Source organism: Ambystoma mexicanum, chromosome 6p, assembly GCF_040938575.1.
Source record: "Ambystoma mexicanum isolate Mex_15411 chromosome 6p, UKY_AmexF1_1, whole genome shotgun sequence".
NCBI classification, from domain to species: Eukaryota; Metazoa; Chordata; class Amphibia; order Caudata; family Ambystomatidae; genus Ambystoma; species Ambystoma mexicanum.
This window is the reverse complement of record NC_090935.1, coordinates 399403500-399422649: the sequence shown is the minus strand read 5'-3', so window position 1 is coordinate 399422649 and position 19150 is coordinate 399403500. Positions and strand designations below refer to the sequence as shown.

General features: G+C 45.4%; 1 protein-coding gene across 10 annotated transcripts in view; it reads left to right on the top strand.

Moving 5' to 3' along the window:
- Nucleotides 1-19150, top strand: part of TTC33 (tetratricopeptide repeat domain 33) — an 820935-nt gene that overhangs the window by 740358 nt on the left and 61427 nt on the right. The window lies entirely within an intron of this gene.

Here is a 19150-nt window from a genome sequence, read left to right as displayed (position 1 = left end):
CTTCCATGTCGTTAGCCCAAGTAACTGACCATAGCCAGCCTTCTTTCGTTGAAGTTCGGGGCTCATCCATGGTGTTAAAATGCAAGGTGTAGCCAGCAATAAGCAGATACAGACAGATTTCCCAGCCCATCTCTTGATCAAATACATTAATTAAACATTGCAAAGGGGCACCAGTTATATCCTTGCTGGTGACCTCCCCCAGTACTACACATACATCTCTCCAGGACCCTTGAAGTATTGGACAATCCCAAATCATATGGAGATATCCTGCATCGTCTGTCCCACACTTAGAGCAATTACTCCCCCCCCCCCCTAGGTGAAACTAGCCACATCGGTGCTGGTGTATAGTGGTATCTGTGTAGAACTTTAAGTTCAATCAGTCTAACTCTAGAATTACATGAGACTTCCCGTGTTTGCGCACACATAACTTTCCAAATGTCATCTGTAATGTCCAAGTGCATGTCTCCCACGTATTTGGAGAATACCCCAGTCAATGGTGCACGTATACGGTCTTGTACAAGTCGATATAGGGTGCCAAGCCACAGTTGATAGTATATATCCCATGATAGTGGTGTTATCCGGTTCCACTGGGAAGATGCACCATATACTCTTGAACGCTCTGCGCAATCCCAGGTAGAGTAGCCATTGTGAGGATTTGCACGTGAAAGCGCAGGAGTATCGCCCGTGGTTATGAAATTCCCCTACAGATACATATTTCCCAGTAGACTAAATGAGCCGCAAATCCAGCTTTGTTTGACAGTTTCACCCACCTGAGAAAAGCCTGGTATACAGTTCCAAAGTGGAACATCGCTTGATACAGATTGGATACCACCAGCAGTTTCCATAGCCTGCACTATGCCAGCGAAGTCACACTTGCCGTATCATACAGGCAATCAAGTGCGAATGCGGCTGGGATTACCATTGACCTGAGGTCTCTACTTCCAGCTGATTATCACTCAGGCTTTATTTGTGGAGCAGGTGCACCTTCTGCAAACCAGAACAGCGCATATTGCGCCTGTGCTACTATCCAATATAAATGAAAATCAGTGGCTGCCAACCCACCTTTCCCGTACAGGTTGGTCAATGTGGTCCATTTTAATCGCACTACGCTCAAATGCCAGACAAATGTAGTGATCTCCAGCTCCATGAAGAAGGCTTCACCTTGCCAGACCGGTACATTCTGGAAAAGGCAGAGTAGCTGTGGAAGCACAATCATTTTAAGCAGTACAATCCTACCAGCGAAGGTCATCAGAAGCTGTGCACAGACTCTAAACTTAGAATCGAAATGCCTCATATACTTCTCATAGTTACAATCATATAATGCATTGGTCTAGCAAATATCGAATGGTAGATGGAGCCTATGCAAGACCCTGTAGGTTACAAGGCCTAACTGTAGCTCCCGTCAAGGGGAACACCTCTGACTTAGTATAGTTCACTTGCAGCTTTGACAATTCTCCAGTATCACAGATATCCTGCATAATTGGCACTAGGTGTATATGAAGGTCCTGTGAGGGTCTAGGAGTAAGAGACAGACACAAGGGTGGCATGTTCATTGGCAAAGACTTTTATTCATAAAAGATAGGGGGTGGGGTTGAGGGAATCCTAGCTATTCCTAACTCTAAGAGGGAGTTCCCTGCGTCAAGAAAACTAGCTAATGAAACTGTCAGTGTCAGGATGTCCTAAATAAAGTTTGTTGTTCTGTGTCCAAATTCTAACCTATCCCTTAAAAGCTAAACTGAAAATACAGTAATGGGAGAATGTCTCTTGGCTGCTGTCCTGCAGCCCGTCTGTGCAGTTCTCAAATAAAAGTTCAAACAAAAGCTGTAGACAAAAGCAACTGAAAAGTTCCACAAGACTTTTGTTTTTTTTCCCCTTTTCCCCCAAAGTCTTTTCAGCTTTACACAAACTGATTCCTGTATCTTCACTGGTTACAAATGAATCCTTGTCTGTAGCTAGGAGGTCTGCTTTCCCAGGCGCTCTGCAACAAGAAAAATGACCTGAATTCTTTTCACCAAGCCGTGCTGATGTCCTTGGCCTCCTTCTCACAATACTTCCACCTTGGTCCACTCTCCTGCCAAGTAGAGTATTCAATGATCTCTTTCTCACTGTTGGACCTCAGCCTTACCCAGATTCTTGGAGTACTCTCCTGCCAAGGTCCCTGAGTGTTTGTTGTGCAACTCAATCTTATATTCCTCTGTGTTTGTGCTCGGTCTCGGGCCCCCTTCAAGTGGTCAGTTCTGCAATTCTCTGTATCTGCTTTTATCCCCTTCTACAGCCTTGGTTTACTCTCCTGCCAAGGTGTGTCTGGGCATCTTAGGTTTGCCAAGTTTGTATCTTTTCTTTTACAACTTTGGGGTGTGCTTTCCCCATGTGGGTCCCAGAGCCCCTTTTTACAGTTATCTGCGATCCCTGTAATCAGCAAACCCAGTCTCCACTCCAGACATGGGCTGTTTGCCAGGAGAAGTTCTCTCTGCCTCTTGTTTGGGTCCTAGACCCAGGTTCCACTGTTCAGGGAATTTTGTGCTTCGCCCGACAGTGCTTTGGCATCCCAACCCTTCCCCGTGGGCTCACAGATACTTGTTCTGGTGTTCTGACTTCCCCAACTCTGCTGAGGCGCTTTCTCTGCTCCCCTGGCAGACTGTTCTCGGTCGTCGCTCTCTCGGCTGTCGGGAAGTGCTGTTGGCTTCTCCCCGCCTCTGTACTGCTTCTGCGGCACTCTCCTGGGCACGCCTGTCACTGGTCTAAAGTCTCAATCCGCTCTGCTGCTCCGTTTCCTACGTGTTCGCCAGCTGCCGCACTCCGTCTCTGCCGAGAGAAACAAGAACGCCATATTCCTGTTCTCTCTTGTGTTTTGAATGAACTTGGACCAATCGGGCGAAGTAAAAGACTAGACCGAGCCCTCAGTACTCGCACGTGCTCTGCACTACTCACTGCCTCTTCCTCATCTCAGTACCCTAATTCAGCGAGGGTTGAGTAGGTTTCTCTGATATCTTGTGAGTGTCTTTGACCTCTACTGGAGATATGTCACAATAGTACATTGATCTGTTTATTGAACGGGTGAGAGAAGTGGTTACAGGAAAGGTGGGAGGGTTAAAGGGATACTGCGTTCTCCCTTCATGGTCATTGCTCTTAATGGGGTCCCCCTCCCCATGTGATCCTCCCTCTGAGTACCACGCCCAGGTGGACTATCGTGTAGCGGCCTCACCACCCTGGCCTCGTAAGAAGGGACTTCCCCATCTAAAGCAGTGACGCTACTTCGAGATTTGTCACAGTCCCTAATATCTAATATTGTGTCATCAGCATAGAGTGAGGCGCCATCAGGTACACCAGTTCTTATTCCTCTATGGATATGCTTACTTCTGACAAGAGAGGCTAAAGGCTCTATGGCTATGGGAAACAATAAAGGCGATGGAGGACAACCATGGAGGGTGCCCCTATCGATCCCAACAGATGGTAACACCATTCGGTTAGTACAAACCCTGGCTACACCTGCACAAACCCACTCTTTTTAAACACTTCGTACATCTATTGCCACGAAACTGAGACAAAGGACTTCTGTAGATCAAGCTCAGCGACTACCGGCTGGGCCTCTGGGTTCATCTGTGCCATTATATGGAAGAGTCGAAGGAGGTTCAGTGCCATTGAACAGCCCGGGATTAAGCCTGATTGATCAGGGTGCACTATGTGAGCCATGTATGGTGACAATCCATTAGCCAGAATATTCGCGAAAATATTAACATTTGTATTTATTAATGATAGAGGCCTGTAAGAGCTACCATCCTCTGCAGGCTTATTACCTTTCAGCAGGACCATTAAGAATGCCTCTCTCGTAGTGCTCGGGAGCGTCTGTGCCTCAAGGGCGTCAACCCAAATTTTATGCAAATAGGTTGTCAGCGAAAGTTTATATAGTTTATAAAATTCAGCTGTGAGGTCGTCCGAGCCAGTGGCTTTCCCTGATGGTAGATCATCAATTGCTCGAGCTATTTCGTCTTGTAAAATAGGGAGGTCTAGTTGGGGTCCAGCGTCTGATGACAGCTGCGGGAGTCTTTCAAGAAACTGATCAATACCCTCTTCCTTTTTAATATCTTTATTAGCGTATATATCTGAATAACTCCTGTAAACACCATATTGACCTTTGCATGCCTATATAGCAGCTCTCCCGTCTCATTTTGCATTAATGGGATAGAACCACAAGCACCCTCCTGCCTCACTGCGTGGACAAGCAATCTTCCAGACCTTTCCCCTTCTCCGTATCGTCTTGCCATTGCCGGACCATCTAAATATTTTAACTCACTTGCAGCATTATCTGTAAACCTATCAACCGTTTCCTTAATCTGTGCTAGTGCAGAGGTTAGTGGGGGGGGGGCGGCGGTAGCCAAATGTCTGTGTTCCAAGTCATGTAGGTCATGGTCATTAATGTGTCATCGAATTATCTCAAGAACCCCAAACTCGGTGGTCATGGCAATTCCCTGAATGGAAATCTTAAAGGCCTCCCAAAGTGTGCTCATCGACAATGCCAATCCCTCGTTTTGCTGAATGTATAACTGGACCTGCTTCCCATAGTAGCTTCAAAGGCTACCTCCAACAGTGCCTGGGATTTAAATCGTCAGCTACTACGGGGGTTAAGATGCCTGCTTAGTCCCAGAGTAATGCAGATAGGGGAATGGTCTGAGTATGTTGTGGGTAACATAGAAATGTCTGTGACTCCATCAAGAAGCACATCTGAAATGAGCCACATATCGATGCAGGAGTAGGAATCATGAACGGAAAAGTAAAAGGAGAATGAACGGATGCACGTGTTAAGTACTCACCAGGCATCTATAAATTCAGGCCCTCCATCCTTTCCTGTATGGTTTGTGGGGCAGAACAGCCTCCTTTTTTGCCTCCAGACCGTTCTGGGTTACCACATTGGACTCTTCAGAGATTCCAATTGTGTATGGAGAAACTGGATAGATTTATGTCCACTCCTGAACAAAAAACTCCCAAGAGGCCAAGAGAGTTACTGCATGAGGACCCCAGGGCTAAATACCCTAGGCTATTTAACCCCCTTCAAGAGGAATCTAATACCTACGACCTCATTGAAGAAGACCATCACTTCCAAGAGGATGAAGAATTCTTGGATAATAAAGACCAACAGAACCTCAAAGAATAAGGTTTTGAGGGAAACCTTGATATGGCTGGGGGGGGGGGGCTTCGAGGAAGACCCAGATGAAGGTGGCACACAGCCTTGGCAGTCGCCAACAGTGTCTACAGACTCTGAGATCATAAACCTTCCCTCTCCTCAGACCACACCGGTCAGGAATCCTTCACCAATAGATGATCAACCCACCTTCAATGCACTACTACAGAAGGCAGCAGTGCACGTTGGGATTGAAACTGGTGAAATTACTCCCGATACTGATTTTGTAGAAAGAATCATTAAAGAAAAACCTCCCACTAGCCAAACCATTCCCCTCCTCGCCTCAGTTAAGAGACAAATCACTCCATCGCTGTCTACACCAGCACTGGTCAGAGTGGTCCATCCCAGAATTGAAAAACTGCTTACTCCCTCTCATTCAGACCCATTATATATTAGAGGTCACTCAATTCCAGACTCCTTGGTGGTAACTACCACAAGGAAAAGAGCAGGGGTTCCACTGTCAACCAGTGAAGCACCCCCAGACAAAGAAGGAAAGAAACTCTACGCCCTGGGTAAAAGAATTACAGCCTTGGCAGCTTTTTCAACCAGAATTGCCACTACTACTACCCTACTGGCAAGTTATGCTGATGTCCAATGGGGCAAATTACAGCAGGACCTCGAGGAAGTCCCTGAGCCTTTAAGAACTTGCTTATTGACCACAGTAACGGAAGGAACTCTGGTTAACCAGAGCATCATTAAAAAAACTCTTGATGGTGCAGAAACGGCTGGCCGTTCTTTAGTCCAGGGAATACTTCTGAAGTGTCATGTCTGGCTCCGTAATTCCGGGTTTAAGCCAGAAACCCAGGCGTCACTCATTAATAAACCAATAGAGGATTCTAACCTCTTTGGGAAAGCAGTGGACGACGCACTGGAGACTGCGAAGAAGGATTTCGACACCTTCAAGACTTTAGACCAAATCTCAAAGCCTCCCAATAAGCGAGGATTCGGCAACAAACGCTTTTTTCGAGGCCAACAACAGCAACAACAGCAGTACACTGCAGGAAACTGGTCCTCTACTCAGGGAACCAGTGGCCAGTACATGCAAAGAGGACAGCACCGTGGCAAGGGTAGAGGTCGGGGCCCCACTCCCAGAGGATCCCCGGCTACCAACACCGAATGACCCGAAGGTTCTGGTCCCCTCCCGTGCATCGCCGGTCGGTGGTGGTTAACATCTTTCCTACCAGCATGGGAGGGAATAACATCAGACCGCTGGGTATTGTCAACCATAGCCCGCGGTTACTGCATAGAATTCAGTCGGTCCCCCAAGTACAGACCCCCAAGGGGACGACGCTTATCAATGGAGCACCTCGCCATTCTTCTTCAAGAAGTGGAACTGCTGCTACTAAAAGGAGCAATAGAGGTTGTGCCTCTATCACATGTAATGGAAGGTATTTATTCAGTGTACTTCCTTGTACCCAAAAAGGACTTAACCATGCACCCTGTATTAGATCTGCACCCAGCAAACAAATTTGTCAAACCTCAAAAATTTCACATGGTGACCCTACCGGAAGTAATCCCCCTACTTTCACAGGGAGATTACATGACAACACTGGACATGAACGATGCATACTTTCATATTGTTGCCAGCGCACAGAAAATGCCTCAGGTTCATGATAGAGGGCAAACACTACCAGTTCAGAGTGCTACCCTTCGGCATAGCGTCAGCGCCGAGGGTATTCACAAAAGTACTGGCCCAGGCAGCGGCCCACCTGCGCAGGTTGTCCATCCCAGTATGCCCTTACCTCGACGATTGGCTCATAACAGGGGATTCTTACGAGCCATGCTTCTCAAATACCCAAAAGACTGTAGACCTTTTGGTCCAACTGGGCTTCTCCATCAACGAGAAGAAGTCCAGCATAGACCCCAGCCAGATCAAACTATTCCTAGGGGCTCTAATTCCAACAAAGGACGGCCTTGACTTCCCCTCCAACGAGAGGGTCCAAAATATGCTGTTTCAGATCCCTCAATATGTGGCCGGTCGAGAGGTGATGGTACGCAAAGCAATTTGCTAGGAATGATGGCGTCATCTATATATTTGGTACCTCACAAGCGTCTGCGCATGCGCCCAATACAAGAGTGGCTCAACAGCCAGTGGTGCCGGCCAGCAGACAATGGGACGATCTAGTGGAGGTCTCGCAGGCCTTGGTTCTCTCGCTGCGGTGGTGATCGAAGGAAAACCTTGTAATGGGGAAACCATTCGCCACCCCCGCAGTGGCGGCCACTCTAACCACAGACGCATCCCTCAAAGGATGGGAGGCTCACCTATCCCATCAGACTGCACACGGAATTTGGACTCAGAGTGTAGCGTCCAAAAACATAAACATGCTGGAACTGCTAGCAGTCTTCAAAGCACTGAAGGCTTTCCAGGCACACCTGCAAGGGAAGACGGTGATGGTCCTCACAGACGGCACCACAGCCATGTACTACCTGAACAAGCAAGGGGGCACTCACTCTCCAGGGCTGTCCAAGCTGTCCCAGAACATCTGGAAGTGGGCTCTGAAACACATGTTCCTGTCACAACATGTACCAGCGGAACTCAATCTGCTAGCAGACGAACTCAGCAGAGACTTCCCTCTGCCCGCAGAGTACGAATGGCGGTTACAAGAAGACATCGTCTTCGACGTTTTCATACAATGGGGATTCCCAGAAATAGATTTCTTCGCAACTCTGGAGAACTCCCAATGCCAAGATTACGCCTCCAGGTACCCCCAGAACCAGTCCAAAGGGAACGGTCTCTGGATAACATGGTCAGGGAAATTTGTTTATACTTTTCCCCCCCGACTCCCCTTCTCAACAAGATAGTGCACAAGATGCACCAGGAACCAGTCACCATGATACTAGTGGCCCCTATGTGGGCCCGGCACCCATGGTTCGCTCACTTGGAGATGTCTCTAACTCCTCGAGTGAAACTTCCCTGCCCGTACAACATGCTGTCACAGGACAAGGGCAGAACGCTACACCCATGCCCACAGACCCTGAACTTAGCAGCCTGGCTCCTGAGGTCATAGAATTTGGACATTTACAACTCCCTCAAAGATGCATGGAGATTCTTAGGGAGGCTAGGAAACCTAACACTCGTTACTGCTATTCTAGCAAATGGAAGAGATGTGTCATCTGGTGTAGAAATAAGAGCATCAACCCCGTTGACTGCTCTCCCACACATATTGTTCTTTACCTGACTCGCTTATTAGACTCAGGATTGGTCTTTAAGTCTATTAAAGTTCATCTAGCTGCACTTTCCGCATACACCACTTCTCAACTCAAAGTGTCCTGGTGGAAAGTCCCAGTTATTAAAGCCTTCATGGAGGGAGTAAAGAGGATATACCCTCCTATAGCCAACCCAGCTCCCGGATGGGACCTAAATGTGGTACTTACCAGGCTTATGGGCTCACCCTTTGAACCCATGCACAAGGCATCCCTTAAGGACCTCACTCTTAAGACTGCTTTCTTAATAGCTATCACCTCCATTAGGAGAGTGAGTGAACTACTGGCGCTCTCTATGCTAGACCCCTTTGTAACAGTTCACAAAGATAAGGTGGTTCTTCGCACACATCCTAGCTTTGCACCAAAATGTATTTCAAAATTCCATGTCAACCAGTCTATAGAACTACCAACGTTCTTTCAAAACCCTTCAAATTTAGGAGAAAGGAGCCTGCATACACTAGATGTGCACAGAGCCGTCATGTTTTATATGGAAAGAACTAGACCTCTGAGAAAGACTAATCAGTTCTTTGTCTCAGTGGCAGCAGGAAGAGAAGGAGATGCAGTTTCAAAATCCACTATATCTAGATGGATTGTCCAATGCATCACTCTCTGTTACACTCTTGCTAAGAGAGAACTACCCTTCAAGCCGAGAGCACATTCTACTCGTGGCACTGGGGCTTCCATAGCATTCATTGCAAATGTCCCTCTTGAGTCCATTTGCAAAGCGGGAACCTGGAGTTCTGTACACACCTTTACAAAACACTACTGTCTAGATGCTCACTCTAGATCTGATTCCCAGGTGGGACAAGTATTATTAAGACATCTTTTCTCTACTGTTCCTTCTCACAACCCACCTCCTACTACGGGTACTGCTCGCTAGTCTATGCACAGCATGTGATTCTAAGCAGATTAACAAACATCAGAAGACAATGCATTACTTACCGTAAAAGCATTTCTGATGGTTGTATCTGCTTAGATTCACATGCGCCCACCCTTCCTTCCCCGCTCGGATGGAAGGAACATAGACATCCTTTATCTATCTCTCTCTTTTCTGTACTCACTCACGTCTAATAGGCTCCTGCAGGGCAGAAAAAAGGGACCTCGACGCGTGAGGGATTGTGGGTACAATGCACGTCACTATAGGGATAGTGTTACAGACACGCCTTGTCGACGTCCCCTTTTCGACTACGAAAACAAAATGCAATACTCCGCAGTGACCACTGGATGTCGGACTATGCACAGCATGTGAATCTAAGCAGATACAACCATCATAAATGCTTTTACGGGTAGTAATGCATTGTCATTTCTGCAGCAATTTTAGTAATGATATGGGCTGTATAATAACCTGTGAAGGCTCTGCGTCTCAAGCTCTAAAGTAAAGCAGCCCTCTTGGAACTCGTGCAACGGTGCCTCCGGTCCAGCCAACATTTGACCATGAGATGAGATTAGATATAGATTTTAGCAATGAGCACAGGCATTCCATTATGTAGTCCTCGTTCAGGCAAATTAGGACTTTCATTAATCATCAAAACGCAATTCAGCTTTCAATCCTCAAATCACATAGTATAAGTACAAGTCTTGTTTGCTTTACTTTGTGATTGGCCTGGTTTGTTTGAGATTTAAGAATTAAAATCTGTACAGAAGAGATTAAATGTGCAACCCTTTGTAAAGGAATAATGAAAGATGTATTGAGTGATTTAGCCTCCTGCACAATGACATCCTGTTCTGCAGGAAGTGAACCAGCTTTAGAGTTCCCTGGAATTTAAATCATTTGTTGTTCTAAGGTTGAATTCCTTCTAATTATGGTTTACTAACTTCATGCCATGTTCAGCATTTCTGATTCCTGAAACAGAGTTAGAAACGGTACAGCATAGGCTGCAGGAGTGCTATGTTAGGGAAGCTTTCACAGCAGACACCCACTGCTTATCTGTTCTGTGTGGATCTCCTAACCTGGCTTTACCTCGCTCCATCAGTACTAAAACACAAAAGCTTACATTGCTGTTGCCTTGACTCTCCTTTCCTGTTTGTGTGAAGGTAGCTTGCACTGCCCTACTCAAGCTGACCTGTACTGTGTGCCAAGCTTTAAAAAGCTGATTCTGCTATTGTACCTATTCTTTGCATGCACGGGAAACTCAGATTGTTAATGATCATCTCTTCCTAGATGGTGTTTGTGCTACTGCACCCTTTGCTTAAGCTCTTGATTGCGAGAAACCTGCTTTTCTATCACAATGTGGAACGCTGCTGCATGATAATGATTATCATACAGTTTGAACATTTTGCATGCGTCTGCTGGATGTCACATATCTTTTACTCTCCTGTGAAGGAGAACATTCATTTTTACTCCCTTAAATTCATATTTACTCTCAAAGTTTAAAAATAGAGAGTAAAATACTCACTATCTAGAGCACTTGGCTTGTTCATGTCTTTCAGATCAGGATAAAAAGGTGTGTTGCATGATTTTGTTCTTTTATCCTTTTTATGCTGAACCTATGCAGATCAGTTTATTTCCAATTTTTTAAGCATGGTTATTTTAGACAGTGTGCCTCATTACAAGTTTGGCAGTAATCCGCCGGTGCTTCCGACGGTTTGCCACCAAACTCATAACACTGTTTGCGCCACCTGAGATTCCGGAGCCACCGGGATATTGCAATTCCTGGCAGCCCAGGTTATCAGGCGGTGGAAAGTGTAAGTCCCCATTCCCATGGAGTTCCATAGGACTCTGCTGCGCTCAACGACCATGGAAGGCAGAGTTGGAGTGTGGTGGTCCAGAAAGCGTGCCAGTACGGTGCGACCGGCACCCTTATTTCCAGACTGCCACACTTGTAATGAGGCCCTGTGTTGCGCAACTTTGATCTAACTTTAGCTCTTCTCTGATCAGTTGCATGTTTTGCTGTACGAAAGGACCCAATTTCTGTTCTTAGGAAAAGGATGTTGTGTTGATAATGAACATTGTAATATATTGTGTGTTACCTTTATGGATAATTGTTTATTTTATTACAACATTTTGAAGAATTTGAAAAAAGTGTTGTAATATATTTTCTCATTTCATAGCCCAACTAATCAGTGTGATACAGTAGTGTCAACAACAGCATTACATAAAACACATATGTGAGATCCACCAACATTCTTCATACCTGTTATTCATATAAAATGCACAGCGAGAGAATAGGCTTTAGATGCTTCCATATGACTGAGATAGTGTCCAACCTTAACATTTTCTATACTAGCCCACAACCCGTCGTAAAAGAATTATTCATCACAGAAATGCATACAAACATTTTTAGATTGAAAATGAAACCCAAATTCATGTTTAATTAATATGTTCCATTGTAAATGGGAATAGCCTTCAGTGTGAAATTAATACTTTTTAAAAGCATTGCAATTCATTAGACCAGCCTTGCACACAAAGAAAGTAGCCTTCATATCTATCCTTCTAGCTGTGTATATGACCATCTTTCTATCTGGATATCTTCTCATTATTTCCTTTTGGAGAGTAATTTCCAGTGATCCATGTATGCATCCTGCCAAACCCATCATTCATTTCACCTTATCTGTATGTTCAACGTTCCTTTACTCCTGATCTACACACCCTACCCTATCTATCATCCCAAACATGTATATATCCTATCTGTTCTTCCTATGTAACTTCCTAATTACTTAACTGTTCACTTTGTCATTTGCGTTCTTACTAACAGTACAGTAATGATTTGAATTGTGAAAGTGGGATAAAGTGTAGGGGTGGACCTCGGATCTCTTTACTCCAAATAAGCCCACCTCTCAAGAAGCAGGTGCATGTTTGTACGTAAAGCAAGTTTGTCTTCAAATGGCCAGGAGGGGCTAGTTGACTCCTTAGAGACCGAACTAACCCGATTCTCCTCGCACCACACATACATTATTGCAACATTTAACACACACTCACATATTCCATTACAAAGTCATCCCCCCAAATATGATTAGCTAAACCTATACAAGGAAATCTAATCCCCGAAGTTCCACACTTTTATTGGATACATTCAACTAACCACCATCCCCTTCAACATACATTTACATTTTCTCTTATTTAAAGTGTAAGCCCTTTTTGTGCTCTTTCCATAGTCAGTCATGATATAATCAAACGATTACATAATTACCTACAACAATCCTAATTTATTACAAGTTCCATCTGGTTGGCCACTGTTTAACCTCTGCGTGATGCACATGACATTTACAAGAACATTTCACCAATATGAGGAGAGAGAGAAATACACAAGTTTCCTTTTCTATCACAATCACCATTTCAGCTCACATGGCCTCTGGCCACATCCTGGTCATTTCCCTGAGAACCTAATTAAAACCCATAAACCATTTGCTACCTCTGCCCATAAGCACCTCTTGCACCGGGTTTATTACCTGGCCCAAGTCGACTCTACCATGTGGCCAGACTTCCCAGGTCCCTGAATAACAAACTCCCATGTTCTCAGGACAATTACATTTCTTATCCACATCAGCACCAAGTCGTAAACCTATGACCCACTAGCACTTCCTTTCGTCCTGGCTGCAACTGACCATTTGCTATTATCACAACTGGCCGAATGCAGTTAGCCGCCTTCCCCCATCCTTCTGCCTTGGTCAACCAACTATACATGTCTGGCCCCCCATATTTGAGGCTTGATGCTTGCACAAACCCCAGCTATGAGGGACCTACGGTATTCAACCTCCCCATGTATTCACCATGAACCCCCTTTTCACCAACTGTAACAAACGCATTTCCCTGAAAATCCCTGTGTATTTATGTCTGTGCACATGTGTTCAAGACTACTGCGTCCCTTCAGTGTCTTCCCCATTTGCAAATCTCCTCTCATGTGCACATATAAAGCTCCTCTCTTCCCATCTTTAGGCACTACATTGCACGTCACACAAATGCATTGTGTTCACACTGTATCTACATACTTGTCAGTATGTTGCTACATGTATGCAAATCTAAAATGTATCAACTATACACAAAATAACACAAATAGTAACAATCATCCCATTCTCATTAACTATACTAGATATATACTTGATTGCAATATCGCGCTAACATTGTGTCTACCCCAGTCACCAATATGACGCACGCAACTCAAGCCCTTCTTTCTCAATGAAACCACTATTGACCATCCCAACATTCCCACCTTTAGTTAATTCCTTAACTAACAAACCCATTCCTTGTCCTTTTAAAATATCTTCTCAGGGAATCAAAATGCTACAAACATCTCTCATGCTAGTTCCACTATGACCAACAAAACTCATCTCCCCACTGTTTCCGCAATCTACCCACTTTTCCACACAATCATCCCAATTTGGTGGAGGACATAGGACAGCACCTGGAATCCCAACCAACCCTGGATCCATTTCTAATTCCGTCTGAATACTGATGTGATATGAAAGGGCAGTGGCCCTAGTGTTGGCCAGTGTCAGTCATCATAGCAGCTGCTTTCAGTATCTTAGCAAAACAGCATCGTAAGAGCATCTGACGGGTACGAAAAATGAGCAACAAAACAAAAACCAGCTTAAGGATCTTCACAGCTACGCTCATCCAAGAAGGTACCCAAATAAAAAGAAAGTCCAACCAAGGTTCGTTCATAATTCCTGCTTCTTTCTCCATGACCACCCTAGGTTTTATGCAGTGCAGCCATTGTCTTTGTCAGAGTCCCAAATCCCGAATCATTAGGGGGCATAAAGGTGCAACATGTGCTCCCTATTTTCTGACAAACACCCCCTCCCTTCCTCCATGGCTGTCAAGAGGTCGAGGGCAGGGCTGGTCTTTGTGTCAGGCAGCTCAGGCGGCTGCCTGATGTCAGTCAGCCTCTAAGGGGTGCTCGCCTGAGCCTCAAGCCAGTGCAAAGCCACTGGGCTAGGTCGCACGCACCAGCCAAAGCCAGCCAGCCTAGGAATACAAACATAAGTTAACAACACATTCAAATGATGCATCATTAGGCAGCCTAAAACTGCCTAATGATGCATCGTTTTCATGTGTGGTTAACTTACGTTTGTATTCCACACTGCAGCTGGCGGCAGGCAGCCTCGTTCCTCAGGCAGGGCAGCAATTGGCAGGCCAATTTTGACTATTTGTTGCTTTATTGACTTCCCGGGTGGCGTTGGCGCCAGCCACGCCCATGGGCGCACGTGCCCTCCTCCAGGCCATGTGCACGCACACAGAAGTGCACTGCTACTCTGACATTGATTGGGATTGGGGGCTGCTGGTGATGGCGTTGCACAGTTGAAAAACCCTCTTTTTGCAAAACAGGAGTGGGTCCTGCAACGTGCAGTGCAACCGTGCGCGCAGGTAAGTGTTTGGGGTGGGGGGGCAGGGAGGCGAGCGGGCAGGCAGACCTACTTTCCCGGCGCCAGGCGGTCATTAAGTTAAACAGTGGCAGGAGGGAAAGGTAGAAAGCATTGATCGGAAGGGGGTGGACGGTGATTGTCATGGACTGCAGACACCCTCATTTTCTTTCCAGACTGCGATTTCCTTTCCCGCCCACTTTCTCTTTCCATCTCTGCAACTCCTATTTATTTTTCTTTAAATTCCCTTCTTTTATCTGCTTTACTATCTCCTCTTCCGCTCTCTCGCCCGTGGGCTATCTACACTAGTGCATTGTGTAATATCAGATTCATTTAATTGCTGATGGTGGAGAGGCGTTATGCAGTCCTGAAGCATAAACTATTTTGTATATGTCATATTACATATGATACGATAGGTTATTTATAACGCGCTTAAATACCCAGAGGTTTCTAAGCACCGATGCAGGGATCGAACCTGTGTTTGCTCTGTGTCGTTTTCCTTCCAAGGCAAGCACTTTGCCCCTCCTCCCGAGACATAGGCTCTTATTGCATGTATTCTGTGATCAATTGGGGGTCTCCACGCACCATCAGAACGGAGTGCCATGGAAAAAAATAATTGCGCTTTTTGGGCAATATTGTGCTGTTAGTAGTAAATGATATGCATCCAATGTATGGAGAGCTGACCCCCACCTTGAAAACATAACGAGTGATTAGAGTTATGGAAAACCAGACGTGGACACACTTAATACACAATAAAACGATATACAGAAATGCCAGTCGGACTTCAGACCAGCCCCTAAGTACATTCAGAAAAGAAACTGTGTAAGAGCTCCAGAAACAGGTTCAGCCATACTGCACACCAGTCTGGGGTCCTCTGCACCCTAAACCCTCGTATGTTAAGCTCTAGCCCCATCACGTGCCCCGCAGATCATGAAGGTTAGTGTCAAAGAGTGACTGGCCGACCGGCTTATTGGCACCTCAGCACCGTACCAAGTACTCAACCTGTGGCAAAATCTCCTGAAATTGTCACCATTTAATTGGTTGCAATGATGACGAGTACAACAACGACAACTCTGTCGATAACATTCACAACTCAATGTCATAAATTGTGAAAACAGCAGTGACCCGGCATTAGTATCTCTCAAGTGGTTCCCTGTAAGCCAGTCTAGATCCTCGACACTATCACTCTGAGGGAACCTTGTGCCTCTCACCGCTATCACCCACCTCGCTCTACTCTACCCGAGCAGTATACCAAGCATCGACTCACACTCAACAAACTCAGCCTCCTCTTGACCTTCACACCTCACACTGGGCCAACATGCCAGTCAACGCTGATTGATTATGCTCAAACATGAGGGAGCCTTGTGTGGGGCTCTTTGGTATGGCAGTTTGTGAGGTAACAGTTACTGTAAGGCACTTGAGGGGACATCTGTCCAAGATGCAGCAAAACAGGTGTAAAAGGGCAGGCAGATTTTTCGCAGACGCAGATAATTGTATAAAATATTTTCTACTCTGATTTCTCCAGTTGCTGTTTCTGTTCCGCACCGCATGCTGTTGCATTGTGTTGCTGCTAGTACAGAATGTCGGTTTCTCTCTTATTCCATGCCCCTGGGCTGTTCTTTCTTTCTTTTTCTCTTTTTCTCTCTCTCTCTCTTTCTTTCTCTCTCTTTCTCTCTCCCCCCCTTCATCCCCCTGTCCTCTTCGTGTTTCTGCTGTACATAGCTGGGTTTTCATCACGGGGGTCGGTGGTCATAGTGGGGGTTCTTCTAAGTTACCAACTGTGCCCACTCTACAATGAGCCAAGGAAAATAAGACCGCGCATGCTGGGTTGGGTTGGACCGGGATTTAAATGTGTCTGGGCGCTAATGAAAAGTGAGCCACAATCGCAAAAGTTCTTTTAGATACTTTTGGGCACAGACATTTGGGGTGCTATTTACCTAGGGGGCGCTGTGACATATTGTGCATTTTAAAGTATATTTAAACAGACCCGTTTGTCCCCCTAAAAAACTGCCCAACAGTAAGATGCTAAGCCAGTGCTTTTGGGCATTTATTGACCAATAGGCCAATTTGAGCCCCTGAAGACAGGTTTAGCGCCAAAAGTGCTGTACCCACAAGTAGTGGTGCCTGCATTGGCCCGTTGATACTGGTCTAGCCAGTGGCCACCAAGCTCGCAAAGGCAGCCCTTGTCCCCAAGATTTACCCCAGATAATAGTGGTGCCCACGGATAGATAGCAGTGGCCCTCGGATCCCGTAGTGTGCTAGTACGGACAGTTTGAAACTGCATTCGGGCAAGGCCATCCCTAAGAGCAGGTGACAGAAAAACCATTTACTTGGAGAGCAACAGCATTCTTCTGTAAAGTACTTGAATTACAATGTAATGAAACTAGCTTCATTTATATAGCAATTATTTATTCATATTGAGGAGGGGTTTTGTCGCACAACAGAGGTGTAGTTTGGGAGTGACCTGAGCCAGTTGGGGGAGGAGGGGCTCATTCTGATGGGGGGGGGGGCTGCCAACGATGCTTCCCGCTTGGGGTGCAATCTGGTGTAAGACCGGCCCTGGCCGAGGGTGTACCCGTTTTGCGTAGCCATAAGCCTCAAGGCCTGCAGTTCTTCTTTTATAGCACTGAAAGCTGATTCTGAAGAGTTGAAAAACCGTAAAAGCTTACAGCGAGTGACCTGGAGCCACTTCACATTAGCAATAGCTTGAACACTGGGAGCCAAAAGAGAAGAAAAGACTGTGTGAGTTCTACTAAACAATTTGCTTTGCTCAGGAAAGTTCATCAGGGCTTCTTTAGATGCTGTAGATGTGTAATTTGACCTTCTAGTCTGATTTGAAGATTCCACTTTCTTATGTCCACGCAAAGTCAATAGATTATTCATATTTGATGAAACAGGGGATGCAAGGGGCACAGGGGGCAAAATGGGCACATATGTGGCTTTAGGCATGGGGCTGGCAAGTAGCAAATGTTTTTGAGGTACAACTAGAACAGGCACATGCAGTGCAGTGAGACTGCACACACCTCGCCAGGCTGGAGGTAATTGTTGGTAAGAAAACTTGCCACAAGACAGGACACATCGAGGAGTGCTGATGTACCTTGTGTCAAATCAACAATGCAAAGTGTAAAGCTGCCGTTCCCATTTGTGCCAACAGGCACCTTGCCATTGCCCTTAAAACACAGAGAAAAATGTGTAAGTAACTGGATCTTGGTAAAGAACAAAGATAGGGACCTAGTTCCAAAAAATGAGCACATCTGAAACCAGGGTGCTTCAAAATATGATACCCATGAAAAAGAGGGGAGGGCTCCCAAAAGGATACAGATGTAATTTACTTAATACTGTTAAATCACAACTCAATTAAAGTACATAAGTGATCATTCACAAACAAAGTTTATTAAATGTTTATTTTTTAACATCATAGTTTAACCCCTTAACTGCCAATGGTTCTCCCCCATCCCCCAGGGCCGAGCCCTTTTTTGGTGATTTCGGTCTGTTGCCATTCAGTCCCTTGTAACTTTTTTGTTACATGTGATATCTTAGCCAAATTCGGCTCCTTTTTTTCCCCCCACATGTAGGCGGTCATAACGCCGCCAAGGAATCCTAGTTTGCTGTATTGGGGGTGAGAGAAAATAACTAAAAAGTGAGCAAATGTGTTTTTTCAGAAAATTGAAATAAAATAATGTACAAAGAAGCCTGTGTTTTTTTCCTTGCGTGAGCTAGGAACACATGGTTTGCTGTGCTGAATTCGCCATTTTACAGGCTTTCAAGAACAGGTTGAGTGGAAACCAAAAAAACATATTTTTATAAGGTTAACATCAGTTTTGTGAGGTAGGCAATTTTGCCCTTTTTTTCCAATAGGATATGTGTGGACGGAATGGAAGAGGGTAGGAAAGCTGAAAGGGAAGACAAAAAGGCATACATTTCTGAAATGTAGACCACATTTAAATTTTCCAAAGGGGCGATTTGCGCAGGTCAGGCAACAACTATGTAGGGAAAATTCCCAGAGTTTGGGGAAAAATTGGAAAAATGACAGATAAAAAAGGTATGTGGTGGACATGGTTGACCCTGTAAGGGAACGGCTTCTGTGAGTATTGTAAAAAGCAATGCCCCGCGACATTCCCCAACTCTTCCAGTTAGGAAATCACACATTTTTCGTAATGTTTCACAAAACAACCAATGCCACAAGCCAAAAACTGAGCCGTGTTACACAGGATTTCTATGCTAATGGCCTTAGCATGTGTAAATAAGGAAAAAATTATGGTGTGGAATGGCAGGCATACATTTTGTTAAAGAGCAATGGCAGACCTTTTGAAGAGTAGGTGACTTATGCAGGTTACAAAAGTGCATAGTGCCTAAAGCAGTGACTAAATGTAGGTCACGTTTGGGAAATGAAAGGGTTGTGTGACAAAGTGCAGCAGCAAATGTATGAAAACGTTATGAAAACCAAGAGAAAACAAATGTGCACCT